A 16968-nucleotide genomic window follows, 5' to 3' on the forward strand; every position below is an offset into this window, starting at 1 on the left:
CCTAGACTTGTGGAATGAAATTATGGAGCCTATATATTATTATATTATATGGAAGCAAATAAATAATACATCAAATAAATTATTATATCCAGAACCCAGAATAGTAAATGCATGGTATAATGATTAAGATAGTCTCAAAGATCTCATGATCAAATCCATAGCTGAAGAAATAGAATATTTAAACCAAATAAGATTAAAAGACTAGCCAAGCGGTTTGGCCAGAGTCTATATTCGGAAAATTTATGTAAAAGGCCTTAGAGAAAATATACCAGCTATCTCTTTTGATCAACTATCTCTACAACTTGTAACAAAGTTGTAAAGAGTATTTGTACGGATGCTTTCTATTGAGAAAACGTGTACATATAAAGGAAATGTAGTGTATTTGGAATATTATTTTGTTTAAGACGAATAAAAAATTATCGAATAAAATTGGGAATAAATAAAACTATGTGAAATTATAAGGAAATTAATAAATTATTATATTTCGACTTTTCTGAATAATATTATAATAAAAAATATAAATTTGAAACTTTGTTTTCATTAAAAAGTAACGCAAAAATTTCACTTAACAAAATTAAAAATATTGAATAGATTAAAATTATTCTCTTTTACGATCAAATATAAAAAACATTGGATAAATTTTGATTCCCAATTTTAATCTCCATAAAATTTACTCTCTAAATTACAACATAATTATTCAACCATTCTGTCAAAATCTTCATTAAATTATTCATAATAAAATTTAGTCCAAGGCCAATCATTTCATTTTAATCGTTATCTTTTTATAATATAACAAAATACAGAATATTTCAAATTACCTTCATCTTCGATCTTCCGCATTAACAAAATTCACACGAAATCATAAAATGAAAATACAAATGAACAGATCGAACAATTTACTTTAAAGTTTTCTATATTTTAATCATGATACGTGATAAATTTTTTCTCTTCTATTCACACTTTTATATTGCAAATTAGACAACGTTTCGACTCAATTTTTATAATAATAATATTCCAAATATCCTCTCGATACTGCTATAATCTGCCTATAATCTTCCATCTGAGCAAATTGTAAATAAAAATAAATAAATAAAAAATAAAAAAAGAGAGTGAAACCGGCCGAGTACAAGATGCATCGTCATGAATCGTTGAACAGGCTAATTGGAAAAATCTACGATCGAAGCTCGCGATTTCCGATCACGTAGCACGTTTGTTTCCACGGGGAAAAATATCCTTCCGTCGTCGAACGTTTCGTCGCAATCGGAGCTACAAACTCTGCGCGCCACGTGCCGTAATTCGTATTCAGAGCCGCGAAAAAGAAACGGAAGGACACGTGGATGCTTTCACTCTCCCTCGTTTCGCCGCTTTTTCTCCACTCGACGAGAAATCGAAATCCAATTCAAACTGGGATGAGCTTTCTTTTAGAAACGGAATCGTCCTCAAATACGATACAGCGATAAAAGACACAAATTTGACACTTTTCTTCAATTTGATTCTTGCCTTCAATTGTATTAGACTGACCAGAAAAGAGGAAATATTAGAGGAAAAATAAATTATCGTTTTGTACATCAATGTGTACGTAGTTGGTATTGATGCGGCGTTTAATTATGAAATATATCTATTTTTATCTATTTCCTAAAAATTAACATCCAATTCTTCCAATCTATTCATTAATCCAGTGTGTATTTATACGTATAAATTAAATTTAAAAATAAGAAAAAATTTATTTGCTACAAATATAATAATTCGTTTTGATTCGTACTTTCGAAGTTTTGAAAATCTACTTATAAAATAGTATTTCATTTGTAATATAATTCCATGAGAACTATGAATTTTAATGACAAGATATTCATAAAGTTTCAAATCTATTTTTAATCAATTTTCATTTGTATTTGGAATAATTTTTTCTTCCATTTGTAAAATTATTTATAAAGATTTTGATTCTTCTGCATTTATTCGAGCGTATTTAAAATGATTAAAATCTGATTTACCAGTGAGCAAATAAATTTAGTAGCTTTATAAGTTGGCATAAGTCAACATGCCATTTTAAAAAACGCATTAAAAAGATCATTAAAATAATATTCACCTTCTAAACGAGCTGTACAAGTGTGTAAAGAAGATTATAAAGTTTCGAATCGAAATTTGCACCACAAATAACACTTTTATCGTATTTCACCGTATTTTCTCTAAGTGATATTGCTTTGTCTCTCGAGGGTCACGAAGAAAATTAAACTTTGGAATTGTCGCGGTTTAGAGAGAGATTATTGGGAAATTACAAAAGTTTTCCATTCCTCAAAGTTTGCGACTCCATTGACTTAAATAATCTTCCCTTGAAACTGTTCAGAGTGTTGACATATCTGAGAATTTTTTTTTTTAATTTTTATCAACGTTTTTTAATACTTCTCCATTAAAAATCCATAAATAACAAATCAATGATAGATATTTATAAATTGATATACTCTCCATTTCGATGAATTTTAATACATGTCGTTATTACAACGAATAATAATTTTGTAAAGTTTTACTCGATGGCTGTTGTTTATTGAAAAAGTTATTAATTTCACCTAACCCAATTCCAATGTAAACTACGAAACCAGAAATTAAGTAAATTTTCGTTTGACATTTCGTTTGAATTAATTTTTGTTAATTCTAAGTTTAATTTCATCTCAAAATTAAATAAAACCTAAATTAAAACCAACCTCGTCTAAACTACTCTTCGAAAATACATTTTTGTTAACATTCTTTTAACGAGCAACGACCGTCGAGGTAAAACACGATCCACGATGACGATATATCATCCGTCAAATATACCAATCGTTATCGATATTTCTCTCACGAAGAGTCCTAATTACCTTCTTTCATTATCCAAAGAATTGAAATCATTGAAAGAAATTCGAAGAACCACCATCCATCAAAAATTGTTTCCTCTTCTCTTTTACACACAAATTGCTTCCCTAGTGATTTCTACGGTATCAAAGAATCTATTCAACGTTTCTATAACACAGGCAAAATCCTTTGCATTCATATAGCCCGAAGGTGAAACGGTTCCGAAAGGCTTATGCCGTGGCACGAAAAGCGAATCCATCGAAGAAATTTCGAATTCTCGGAGGCAGCCGATCGCAAAAACTGGTCCCCCATTGGTATCAACCGCCGTAGGAAGTTGCCCAAGAAAGATGTCACGTTCGGTAAACAATTCTCTCGGTTCGAATCGGAGGAGGCGGATCCAGTCGTAGAAATTCAAACGGGTATTGTCTTATGGCGGGGGAGGGCAAGTTTGCCGAAACTTTGTCCCCCTCCCTCTGCCGATTTCACGGCTTAAATTATCGCGTTTTCGAAGACAAAACATTAAGTAATTTGACAGTTGGAACTTGGTAGATTATAAAGGATGGAAAATATATTTATGATTGCCGTACAACCTCTAGTATAAATATTTAATAAGAATATTTATTAAAATAGAAGGCATAAGAAAGCTGGAAGAGCTTAACGATTGAAAAAAAGGATATGCATGAGTTATAAATTTCGAGAGATACGTTTAAATTCGATAGTAAATTTGTAGATGGTTAACTTCAATTTCTAAAAGTCTATTTTAATTACTCGAATTGCAAAGATAATAAAATAATCGGAGTTGAAGTAACTTTAAGAAATAATACATATCATTGTAGTATTATCAGATTTTAATATATATTATATACATTTGCAAACTTATATGTATGTCTAAAATTTCCATATTGTATCAAATATCAATATTTATGGAAAGCGATGCTATCAACCATCGATTTTCCAATTTGTACAATATATTCCAATAATAGTACAAGCAATTACAGAAACCATCTTTGCTTGTTCCTAAACTCTGCGATTTTCTTTAAAAATTTCGTGCATGTTTTATCCAAAGCGCATTTGGTGACTAATCCTCTCACGAGTTTTTCGTTTCTCTATTTTTATTTCTGCTTCCATAATCCTATTTCTATTTTTTTGTCTCTATTTCCTGTCTTGTCTTCAATGTTTCTTTACAAAATTCCAGTTTTGGATCCAGTTGATAACCGGAGTTATCCCCAGTGAGTTCACTTTCTCTTTATGCTTTTTCGCTGTCTCCTACTTTCCTCTATTTTTTTTTCTTTCTTCTTTAGTAAGTAGTCTTTTTCGTATCTTTGTTTCAAGAATCTCTTGCATTTTTCAATTTCGTATCAATCTATCGATGCGTAATATTAAAATGATTATCATTATTATTTTTATTACATTAATATTATTGTTAAAGTTAAGGAAAGAATTATCTTTTTTATTCTTTTTCCTGAATATGAATATGTAATCTTAATATATTTTAGTTTTTGAATTATTTAAACTAAAATGTTCATTTTTCAGTAATTGTTTGCATTCAAAAATACTTATTTGTCGAATAATCTTGATTCCATTTTTTCTTAAAATTTCAGAAATTTATGGATTTAGTTTAAATATAAATTTATATATATATTTTATGATATTTAAAAAATAAAGTAAATTTTTAATTCTAGTTTTTTAATCATTAATAAAAATTCTACTTGTTATATATTTAAAATTTTTGACATCATTTTCAATTTCCATTAATAAAATTGTAATCTTCAAGTCTAAATCAGTAGCACATAATAATGATCCAATTTGAAAATAAAAATTAAATAATTCCATACTTCGAAAACTAAAATATACATTTTTAATTATTTTAATAATGTATAGATTTAGTATAGAGATGGAATATATTTCTGAATTAATATATTATGATATAGATACATATTTACATTAGCACGAAATAAAAAGTTTTTGTTAATCTACTCTCAAACGCCATTTTATCTGTTCGATATTAATTTAAACGAATATACAAAGTCGATATTTCTGTCTTTTTTACAAATATAAATTCTCTTTGTGCAGATTAATCTGCTCGTTAATTTTTTTCACTTTAATGAATGTTTCAGTTACCTTTTCATTGTCAACTTTTCTCACGGAAAAATTGTTTATTGACTGATACGAGTGACATTTATTCTTCAAAAACCTTAAAAATAGACAAACTTTTAGTCGTAATCAATATAAACTATATATTTGAAATTATAAATATCTTTGTCTCTCACTTTAAATATTAAAATAATTGAGAATAAATAAAATTAGGATAAAGGAAAAATTTTTTGCTTTATTATCGCTTAAAATTGCATTTCTCAGTATTTTATTTTTTTTCAATCAAATACATTTACTAATTTGTTTCGTATTATCAAGTTACATGAGTAAAAATTCAAACAGAAAAATGGCGCGCTTTAATCCGACCTTAAACTTTCTAAAAGTTAAGCGTTCGAAGTTAAATCTGTCGATCTACCAAGCCGATAACATTGTTTCTGATCAAATAATAGCAATCTACCACTTGCAAACGTGAAATATCAAGTTTAACCACGCTCAAGGATCGGCGGCATGTTAAAAGTTATATTCTATAACAAGTTCACGGATTGCTTCGTAACTTTCCAACTGCAACCGCGGATCTAACAATCGAAATTTTGAAGTAATTTGCAACAATCTTCCTGCGAACAATTTGGATGATTGCGCGTGGTTACAAAAATAAAAAAAAAATAAAAAATTCAGAGATGTTCCAGGCATGTTGAAAAGTAAAGTCGAAAAATGGCGAACGAAAATACGAAATAAGGAGCAAGAAACGAATAGAGATATTTGGAAAGACGTGTTTAGCAATTTATTATATAAAAATAAAGGCATTTATTTCAGGAATAGTAACAATTATTTTAAATCGTTTAGGAGATATTGGACTATTATTAATTATAAGTTTAATAACTTTTTATGGAAGATGAAATTCCTTTTTCAACATGATTACCAATGGCAATAATAGCTCCTACACCTGTTTCATCTTTAGTTCATTCATCAACATTGGTAACAGCTGGAATTTATTTATTAATTCGTTATGTAGATTTATTAGAATTTAATTTTAAATGTTTTATTTTATTTACATTTATTTATTCATCCAATATTTAAATCATTAATATTTATATGTGCTGGTATATACATTATATGAATAGAAATCAAGATATTCGTTTATATTATGGAATGTATTATATTTATCCATTAAAAAGAATAATTTTAGTTTTAACAAGAAAATATTTAATAGTATAAATATAATTTATTTAAAAGAAGATAAAATTATAAGAATTTCAATATTAATAATAATAATTATAACTTTAATTTATAGAAAATTAATTTTTAATTCTAAAGAAAAAAGGGGAAAACCAGAGCAGAGAAGAATGAATTTCATGTCGACGCGCGAGCGATGGATGCATCTAAACTTTTCCGATTGCGGAATAAACCAAGTTCTGTAAACGTTCGAGTACATATTTCACAGGCGGAAAGATTTCGAGAAACAGTTGGCGACAAACAAAACTCTTGCGGATCGGATGTGACAAGGGGGAAGAGAGGAAAAGAGGAATGAATAATCGTGTTACGAGGATTAGATCGCAATCCTCTTAACCGCTCTTGGAACAAGTATATGTACACGCATTTCATAGATGCGCGTGGATTTCTGTACGCCAAGTAAGGATACGTCTGTTCTTAATTATATTGTACAATTAACAAATAATGAACATTTACCATAGTGCTTTAAGCTTACGTATGTAAGAAATATTTGTTACAAGTGACTTTGTTATTATTCGGATTAATTAATCAAGTCTTTGAATATAAATTATATAAATATTTCGCATAATTTTTTTTTTAAGTGTAGAAGTATCAGGTTCGTTTATTTATTTATTTTTCTATCAAAATATCGTACAGAATGCGCAAGAAGAAAGGAAAGCAAAACTCGTATTTTTAAACTAGAGATAGTAAGTTCCTACAATAACAAAGAAAATTTGTGCACAATGGAATTAAAATCATTGTATTGTTTTATTTAAAATAACGTAACATAAAAATATCTCTTTTTATTATGTTGTATTAATCAAATATCATATTGTAGTATATTTTCAACGAAAGAAGATAGTAATTGCAAAAAATATAAAATGAATATGTTTTTATATTTTATATTAAATAGTTAATTTAAATTTTAAATTTTGCTTTCACTAAACTGTAATAAAACGTAATATTTTCTCAAAAAAAAAAAAAGAATTAACAATATATTTTTTGGTAATAGAAATAAAAAAGATAATTATACTATAAAATATTATTTTTTTAAAATATTAATGGATTTTGAAATTTACTGATTTGCCACAAACAAATGTTTTCCTCCATATTTGAGCAATATAAACATGTCTACCGATTTTTATCACGAAATAATAAAAAAAAAAGGATTTAAATGATACTCTATCTGCCATTTATTTTTCCTCACCTAACAGTAAATATATTTTATCTATTCATTTATGATCGAAATTGTGTATCTGCATATAAATAGATGAATTTCTCACTGTGTGATAACCGCTTTTATCTGCATTTTCATGAATCCCTGATAATTACATTACAGATATTTATAAAAAAAAAAAAAAAAACTTTCGTAAACACGAGTGAACGAAGAAATGGAACTTGAATTGAGATTTTTCAAATATCAAATAATAATTTTACATTTTTTCGCGTATCATGTGTGTTTTGGATTTAAATTTTGCATAAATGCATAAAATCGCTAGCCTGCGATTTAAAAAAAAAAAAAAAAGAATCGAAAGGACAGATCGATAGAAAAATAGATGCCAAGTATAAAATTTTAGTTTCAGCCGATTATTATTTTCCAAAATATTAACAAAAAAAACTTTCCAATACGTTTTCCGTGACGAAAATTCTAATTCTAATCCAAATCTACGCAAGTGACGATGTTTGATCAAGTATGATTAATTCTTTAATAACGAATAATTAAATTTGAAAAAAAAAATAGTAACAAATCATTGAAATAAAAAATTCGAAGATACACGAAAGATCGACGAATTGTAACAGGATGACCAGATATTGAAATTTTATATGGAATTACATCTTATAACGCTGTAATAGCATCGAATATTCGATAATGAAGCAGCAAAGACAATTAACAACACCTGGACAAACATTATTCGATTTATGAAAATATTTTGCCAATCGTAAAATAATTATTAAATTCAAAATTTCATACTTGAATTCTCCACCTTCTTCATCCCTACCTTCGATACTTTCGTATCGATCGTGATCTTTCGACGCTACACCGAAAAGGACAGAATCAGAGATCGAATCCATATACAGAGCATCAACAGCAGTGCAAGAATAAACGAGGCCAAGTTTCGTCGTTCGGCAACAATAATTTCGCGACTGAAATTTCAATCGATTCATCGAAATCGTGATAAAGGTGATCGGTGCCATATCCGGGATGACACGCACGAAGGGAGCGAGAGAGAGAAAAATGAATATTCATCTTAGCCGAAACGTGCGCGGGAGACAGCTTTGTTGCCGATCGCTGATTATCGATTCGCGTCACGCCAGTGGAATTGGCCGAGGAGAAAGGTGAAGGGAAGCGGGGGAGGGGCGAAAGTGTGTCCATAAAAAGAGAGGGGGAGGCAGGAGGAGGAGGAGAAGGGGAAGAGGGACAGGTGGAAAAACGAAACAACCGATGAGATACGCGTTAGCCTCGTAAAACGAGATACGAAATTACCGATAAATTTTTAGGATAGCACGCGGCCGGAAATTTATCGTGATTGATAACACCCGTCCCATTCGTTATCACGATTTTGTCAGCTACTGAGAAAAAACAGGTCTCGCGTTACTTTTCGACTGATGTCCGATACAATTTATGATATTGCAAAACCAATGGTTTCGCTGCGTGTTTGACAGAAAGAACTTCCAAGGATACCAGATATTTTTTTCTTTCGTTCTTTTTTTTTTCTTTTTGTTAAAATTTATCGAAATATCTTAATCTAATCTTGAAAGGAACAGAGGTTTTAAGGGAAACAATCTTTGTTCAATTTGAAATCACGAGGTAAGTTTGTGATTATATGATAATCAATATATAACGATTATCATAATATGATTGATTCTAACATGGCGATTTTGAATAGCTTATTATTTACGGTATCAGAATGTGTTTGGATAGGAATATAGGATTTTCAACATATGTATAAAAATTTTCCTTATCACATATAACTTTAATTACGAATAATCCAAATCTCTTAGAAAGCAATGAATTTTTTAAATTAAATGTTATTAATTTTTAACGTATAACAATTTTTATGTACATATACAAATATAATATTTCAATGTACTAGAATTTGTGAAAGTTGATTTTGGTGATTTAAGAAGAAATTGAGAATCATAAATAGAGAAAAGTTTTCAATTTTACCACTATAAAATAAAATAATTTACGATGTTATGTGTACGTAATATATTAATAATTTTATTATTTATTCTTACATGATATTATTTTATATTCTTATTCTTTATATTCGATACCGTTCATTTACGGTATAAAAATTATTTTTCTCTAGAGAATTTATCGATTTCCAAGCACGAAATATTGTAAGTATATAATAAACGTAATTATATGAGATTTATTTGTAATTTTAATGGATTAAAATCTGTTTGAATGGAAAAACAAAGAAATTTGCTCGTTTTTCGAAAGGAAACAAAAATTGAAATATCTCTGTTACAAACTTTCCAATTTCTATAAACTGCAAAAGAAGTCATCGATTCAAATCGCGTGGGCGTTCGAACACAGCCTTATTTTCTACAATTGCAACATTCTACAGCCACGAGTGATTTACGATCCAATTCAACCAACCAATGTTCGTCCCTCTTGAATCATCAACCTTACGTTCGATTTACCTTTACCGAATATTAACATTTTACCTGTATTCTGCGCTACTTCCATATAATATCCTCGACTTCACCGTACCATTTACAGCGCAACACGTACAATTAAACCGAAGATTAAAATCTCTTAGGGACGTTATTAGCAGAATTTAATAACGTCCATGTTAATATTCATTGTTTAATCACTATGCACGGTATAATCTTCGACAATTCAATTAACGTCCACCCGGGAAAAAAATAGCCGCGACGGATGCCTATTTTCCTCTCCATTTTAATTAAGCTAAATACGAGCAAATAATATTTAAACGATGACTCGTTACATCCTTCTTCCTTCTTTGCCATTACTTGTATTACGTTATACGTGAAAAGAGATTTTTCCCTTTTTCTTTCGTAAATGAAGCTAATCGCTGTCGTATCACGAATATCCAGACAAGCGGCCATTAATTGATAATTAATTTCGCAGGAATCGATGCAGTTAAATACGAATATTATTATTGGCGCGCTGCTCTAAAGCTAGGAAGAACGGCTCGATGGAAAAGAAAGGAATGTTCCGTAAACCGTATTCCCGATGTTGTAGCGCAATCAGTGCACGGGGATAAAAAGCACTCTTCGAACAGTAAAGAACGGGTAAATCGATGCAACTGCAACGCGAGGCAGAAGTCTCTCGTAAATTTTAATCGAGAACGGGATGCAGCCGTTTTTTATGTGGCTTCAACGCGATAAATGAACGACATCGCTAACTAACCTCGATTCGAGTTATGAAAATTACATAAAACTGTGATATTTTTAATAGATCCTTAATTTCTCTTTATTAATGTCTCATTATTTCAATCATTGTCAAAAGAATAGATAGTACGAAGTATATAATTTAATTTGCTTCGTGTTGCGGCGAAGAAAGAATATTAAATTTAATCCTGGATTAAGTTCTTTTTTTTTTTTTATGATAATTAACTGTACACACCTGTACAAGTATTTTAATTGCGAAATATATACAAGGTGTCCCATTATTCGTGATACAACCGGATCGAAACGAAAAATGTTTAATAATTCTTTTCATTCTTTCTGAAAATTAATTTTTAAAAAAATTCAATTTTAAAATTTTCCGATTGTACGACTTTTTGAGTGTGAATGATTAATTTCGATTTTCTCAAATATAAAAACTTTAATGATAAATTTTTATTTTTTTTTATTTTCATCTAAATATGAAATCATCCTCTGCTCGAATATCCTGTATAAATATTTTTTCAATAAAGATTAACAATAAAATTATTGTTTTGAATTTGCATCTCAATTTTCTTTTATATATTAATTTACAATTTACAAATAAAATTTCCATTCATTTTACAGATTGAAGTTTTCAATTTATAAGATGATTTTGAACGATGATTTTGAGATTTATCGACTTATGATCAAAATCTATCTAACATGATTTTAACGAACAATATTGTATCTAGCTAATATAAGTTAAAACAGTACGTTGTAACACTGTAACAACTTATATTAGTTTAATATCGGTAACTTTGATTTCAATATAATAAAATAGAACAAATACATATCAGCTTTATAATTTTCAGATAATAATTTAACACGGAGCTTTAAAGATTAAAAATATATCGCCAATAAGTAATCTGGAATTTTTGCAGAATTTTCAAAAAATTCGGGAAATTTAAAAATTTGAAACGAATGAAACGAATTCAAAAATAATCGATAATCGAAAAGAAATTCCAATAATTTTTATCCTTGTGATAATTCGAAAAATACTCGTTTCAAGATATTTGGAATTTAATATTCTGTTTAAAAATGTAATTTAATTTTTAAATAAAATAATAAAACAACCCACGTTATTAATTTTTCTTTAATTTTTTAACTATTATTAAATTTTTAAATTTTATTTTAATTTATGATTATCGTAGTATCTATGTAATACAATCACCATTTATGGAAAAAATTAGTTTTTAATATCATAGAATTCCAGATTAATTATTATTATTTTTAAATGTAATTTTCTATCTCTACAACGTAATTTCTTTCCAACTTCCATTATCATAATTCTAGCTGGATTCTTTATTTCAATCCTGTTGATTGTTTTTTCGTTCATCAGAAAAATAGAACATGCAACTTTTATTGGTCACGTATATGAAATATATAATTTAATAAATATTTGCCTAACAATAAAAATAGAAAAAAGGAAAAGAGAAAAAGGAAAAAAATAGTAAATTGTATTCAAAGCGTATTACGTAAAATAAACCTAATAAAAATTAACGATCACTTTTTTTTCTTCTTTCCCTTTCAGTTGTTTCGTTTCTACAATTTCCCTTGTTACATTACCTAACTTGCTACATTTTTTGCTCGTTACTATTTCTCTGTCGTGACTAATTCGATAAATAATTTTCGATTTCTACCGATCTGATAAATCTTGTAATAATATGTTTTTAGGTATTAAGCATGAAAAGGAAAATCTAATTTTCAAATTCGAAATATTATATGTTTTTGTACGAAAAGTTCTCGTTTAAGTTAGATTAAATATAAATTAGGTTATGAACGGAAAGGATATTAGAAGACATAGAGTGAACTCAGATTAAACTAATTTTAAAAACTACTTACGATTGAAATCCACGAAGAAAAATTCGAGAAAGCACGGATCAATGGAATTGATCGATTCGAATTATCAAAGAAAATCTTTTACGTAAATCTAAATTAAACGTAATAAATAAAATTCATTTTGTGACTTTCTGCACAAAATTATTATTATACTTATATTTCTCTATCTATTATATGCTCTAAAAAATGATGCTAAAAATATCACCAAGATCCCTATAATATCACAATCACTTAAGAATATGAACTTGCTATTATAATAAAATCGTTACGTGCATTATTCCAAGATTTCTAGATCGCGTAAGAACAATGATCCCTCGTGCAGGAAATTCGGCAGAGGTATGAAAGTTCGATTGTAAGACTGGAAGAGCGATCTTGTTGCTTGACAAGCCGTTAGCGTGACAGGTGAAACTCTGTCAAAGCGTCGTAAAATCGCTTCAGTAGGGAGCGCAGATTATAAATGAGGTTTCGCCTCGCTTTCTCAACCCTATGTAACTCGTGTTTGTCCTCGCCTCGTGTCCTGACGGCCGATTCGAGAACTTGCTTAATCGATAGTTACAAATGATGCTTGATTACTCTGATAATCGATCGTTATTTACAGGCGTTAGCGAATACTAAAGGTAATCGCGTGTCTTCGATATATATTATGGCCACTATCATAGCTACGTTTGATCTACATTTTAGATTATACATTGCCGAATCCATTGATAATGCGACGTATAATGCATCTGTAATTAGAATTTATTCGAATGTGAATTTGGGATGGTGTTAAAATTTAAATTAAAATTTAATTAACAATTTCTTAATTCAAAATTATATACAGGTGAAAAAAGATATCATTTGATTAAACAGCGTGTTCTTTCATTAGAATTTTAACGCGTAAAGATTTGTTAAAATAATTTTAAATTGAATGAAACGTCCGATCTGAGAGAGAGAGAGAGAGGATATAGTGAGAAATAAGGAAATTTATTTCAAATTTTGATTATTCTTTTTAATTTAATTATCAACAATTTAATTTTTTGAATAAATTTTTGTAGATATATAATAGTTAATTAATTTCGTGTCGCCAATATAATTTAAGTTGGCCACATTAAAAGAAATATGATTAATGTTCTAATTATACGACGAATAAAATAATTCTCTTAGTAATTCATTTCATAAAATATTGTATATAATAATTTCATATATATATTTATATAATTAATATAACTTTTACATAATTTCTTTTATATTCATTAGCGATGATCGTTAGATCGTTTAATGCTATTGAAAATTAATTGCAAGTTCATCGTATGTATATATATCACTGAACTGCAAGAAAAGAAAAAAGATAATTTTTATTATCATTTTTAATGTGAATATTTCAACACTTTTTTTTTCTGTATTCGTTATATTATAGTATATAAATTGAAAATTTTTATGTAACACTAATAATTTTAAAATTTATAATATAAAAAAACTTATAAAACACTGTATATTTTCTATTATTTACTACAATTAAAAAAAGCAAAATTTCACGTTTAATAATTCTTATAAATATAGAAAGAGAAACAATGAAAGTAGATAATCATCGAAAAAAAGATAATCATATTTATATAGAATCGGAATTTTTATATTCGTCGTGAAAATATAGAATGAATCAAAGAATATCTTCTATTCGAGAATATTTGTGTACTTGAAAAATTAATGAAAAAAAGAAATAATTAGTTTTTAGCCTCGAATCGAATCAATATAAAAATTTATTTTATAGAAATTATTGAAAACTTATGGCAGAGAACAAACGATATATTAAGAAATTTTTGGCAAATATAGAGACGAACGAATATAGAAGTTTCATTATATGATATTTTAAAATAACTACATATGGTTAAAATTTTATTTGAAAAAACAACATTTCCTGATATGGAATGTTTCAAAATGAAATCGATGAGACGATTTTCATGCAAAAATAGATCAAAAGAAAAGAATACAACTCTTTCGTTTTCAAGTAAATCAAATTTGAAAACTTTTCCAGTTTAAATAAATTTAATTAATTCTTGATTTGATGTGAATAAATTATTCGTAGAAGATTATTTTACATATGGAGATAAGCGAAAAATGTAAAATAAAATTTGTTATTTAAAAACTAATTTTCGAATAAATTGAATTTTAAAATTCGTCGGATATACGAATACATAATTATCTCTTAACCATATATGTTCAATCTCGATTTTCTCAGAAATGAAGATTTAAATTGATAAAATTTTTTTTTGTATTTTTTATGTATCTTCACATGTAAATTAACTTCGAACCTATAATTCATTCGCATCTGATCAAGATAATCAATGAGAATAGTTAATTACATTCCTCAATTATTCCAAAGCTTTAGAAATGGATGAATCCTATATACATAATTTGAAAATATTTGAAATAATTTGAAAATAATTAATTTACATCGTAATTGTAAATAAAAATTTATTTAATTAAATTGTACTTACGTAACATATAAGTATTCGTTTTATTAATTTCAATTGGACACAAAAATTTCTTATTTCTCTCTTGAATTATAAAATTTGTTTAAAAATTTCATCTTCATGAAATATACATAATATTTTATTGTGTTTTTCTGTATAAAATATCGATTTAAAATATTTTAAATGAATAGACGAAGGGTTGATTAAATCTGAATCAGATACGTACGAATTGATTCTTGGAAAAAAATAACAGTAAAAATTAATATGAGAAAGAATATGTTGGACAGATTATAATATAACAAAGAAAATAGATGAAATAATTGTGAGAATGAAATATTCGATTTCATAATTCATCTTAATCATTATATGAAAATTGCATAAAATATGAAGATCAAAAAAAAAAAAAAAATTTGGAATAATTAAGGTAAAAACGTCAAATTATAAAGTCTTTAAGTCTTTAAATCTTCTCCGTTAATTGACATAATTCAAATTTTAAAAAGAAGATTTATTTCTCCCGACATTATCCTAATTTAAACTTTTTTAAAATTACTCTTCTAAATAAATTCTGTCTTAAATTCTAAAAATCTTTTCCAATTCAAGTATTTTAGCACTTTTAGCATATTTTAATTTTAGCATATGTTCAACATATGTATTAAAAAAAGTATAATTTTTATTATTTTATTTTTGCTAGAAAAAATAAATCTGATCTGATTTTTTATCTTCAAAAAGAATAGATTTCCTCAATTTAAAAATTAAAATTAATAAAATTTAATTTTTAATAATCGACATCTTTTCATTTTATCAAAGAAAAGAATAAATTAAATTTTGGATAAATTTATAAAAAAAAATATTTATAATAAAAATAGTAGCAATATTTATAAAACTGATTTATTGAATATTAAAAAAAAATAAATTTTACTTCTTATAAAATTATTTTTATGCTATTCAGTATGACTGATGAATTGGCCAATTTGTTAAAAGTTAATATATTGTAAATTTTCTAATAATAAAATATTTTTAAAAATAAAGAAAATACTACGTAGAATACTTTATCTAGAGAAAGATATAATAAATCAATCGAAACAATAATGTACAACTAATTAAATAACGGAGTTAAATCAACAAAACAAAAAGTATTAAAAGAAACAAAGAATATTTTTTTTAACGATTAAAATTAAGCAGACGAAGGCCATTTCCCATTTTTATCGAACCACTATTTGAGCAATTTCAATTGCTAGAAAAAAATCTGCATAAAAAAAGAAAGAAAGAAAGAAAGAAAAAATAACTCGAATGGAAGCTGGATTTCAAAGGTTTTTCATCGCGGCTTAATTGAACCGAACGGTCTGCGAGAAACTTGCACCCGTGCAAATTCATTCGTGTACACCTTACAGTCAGCATTATTTTCCATCACCGATACAACCTCGTCTGGGTTTAAATACAGAAGTGCACTTAAGTTTCGTCTGAAATACTTTATCTCTGTGCGCCTCTTTAAATGAACAGGACGCGCAGACAAAGGAATTTAAATATGTCCCTTCGTAAAACTGAACTACATACATACATTTTTCATATTCACCTTTGCCGATGCTGCAATTTCTTGATAAAGTTCATTTTACAAGCGTACAGAATGGAATCGATTAAATTCCATCGAATCGACATCTCAATTATTAAAGGAAGATCAACGTGTTATAGAAAAAAATTTCGTTTAATATCCATGTTCAATGTCCTAATAAATTATTCAATACTTCTATTGCTACGCTTTTTATTGGAAAAATTTGGATCAGCATAATAACTCTGATTTATATACGTGATAACTGAAATAATTCGCTGAATATTTCAATATTCTTCCGATTTCAAAAGACTTTATTATTAAAATTATATTGTAATTGTATTGAATTTATATTTAAATAGCTAACGATAAATTTTTTATATCTTTAATAATTACACCGATATTTTTATTTTTATAATAATCTGTTACTTATTCGCTTACATACTAAAAAGTCTTTTAACTCTGTCGTATTTACATTTAAACAACGTATCTCGCAATGCAATATCACTCATACGACCCTTTGAATAGATATCTCATGAATCAACATCGTTCGTCAACATGTTCTCATCAAAATTTGAAATATTTTACGCATAATTTATAATA

At 27.4% G+C, this 16968-nt stretch overlaps 1 protein-coding gene across 20 annotated transcripts in view; it reads right to left on the bottom strand.

Annotated features, from left to right (window-relative positions):
- The window catches only part of LOC107993170 (CCR4-NOT transcription complex subunit 6), a 587279-nt gene that overhangs the window by 558747 nt on the left and 11564 nt on the right, over nt 1-16968 (bottom strand). The window lies entirely within an intron of this gene.

The sequence above is a fragment of the Apis cerana genome, linkage group LG7, assembly GCF_029169275.1.
Source record: "Apis cerana isolate GH-2021 linkage group LG7, AcerK_1.0, whole genome shotgun sequence".
Lineage (NCBI taxonomy): Eukaryota > Metazoa > Arthropoda > Insecta > Hymenoptera > Apidae > Apis > Apis cerana.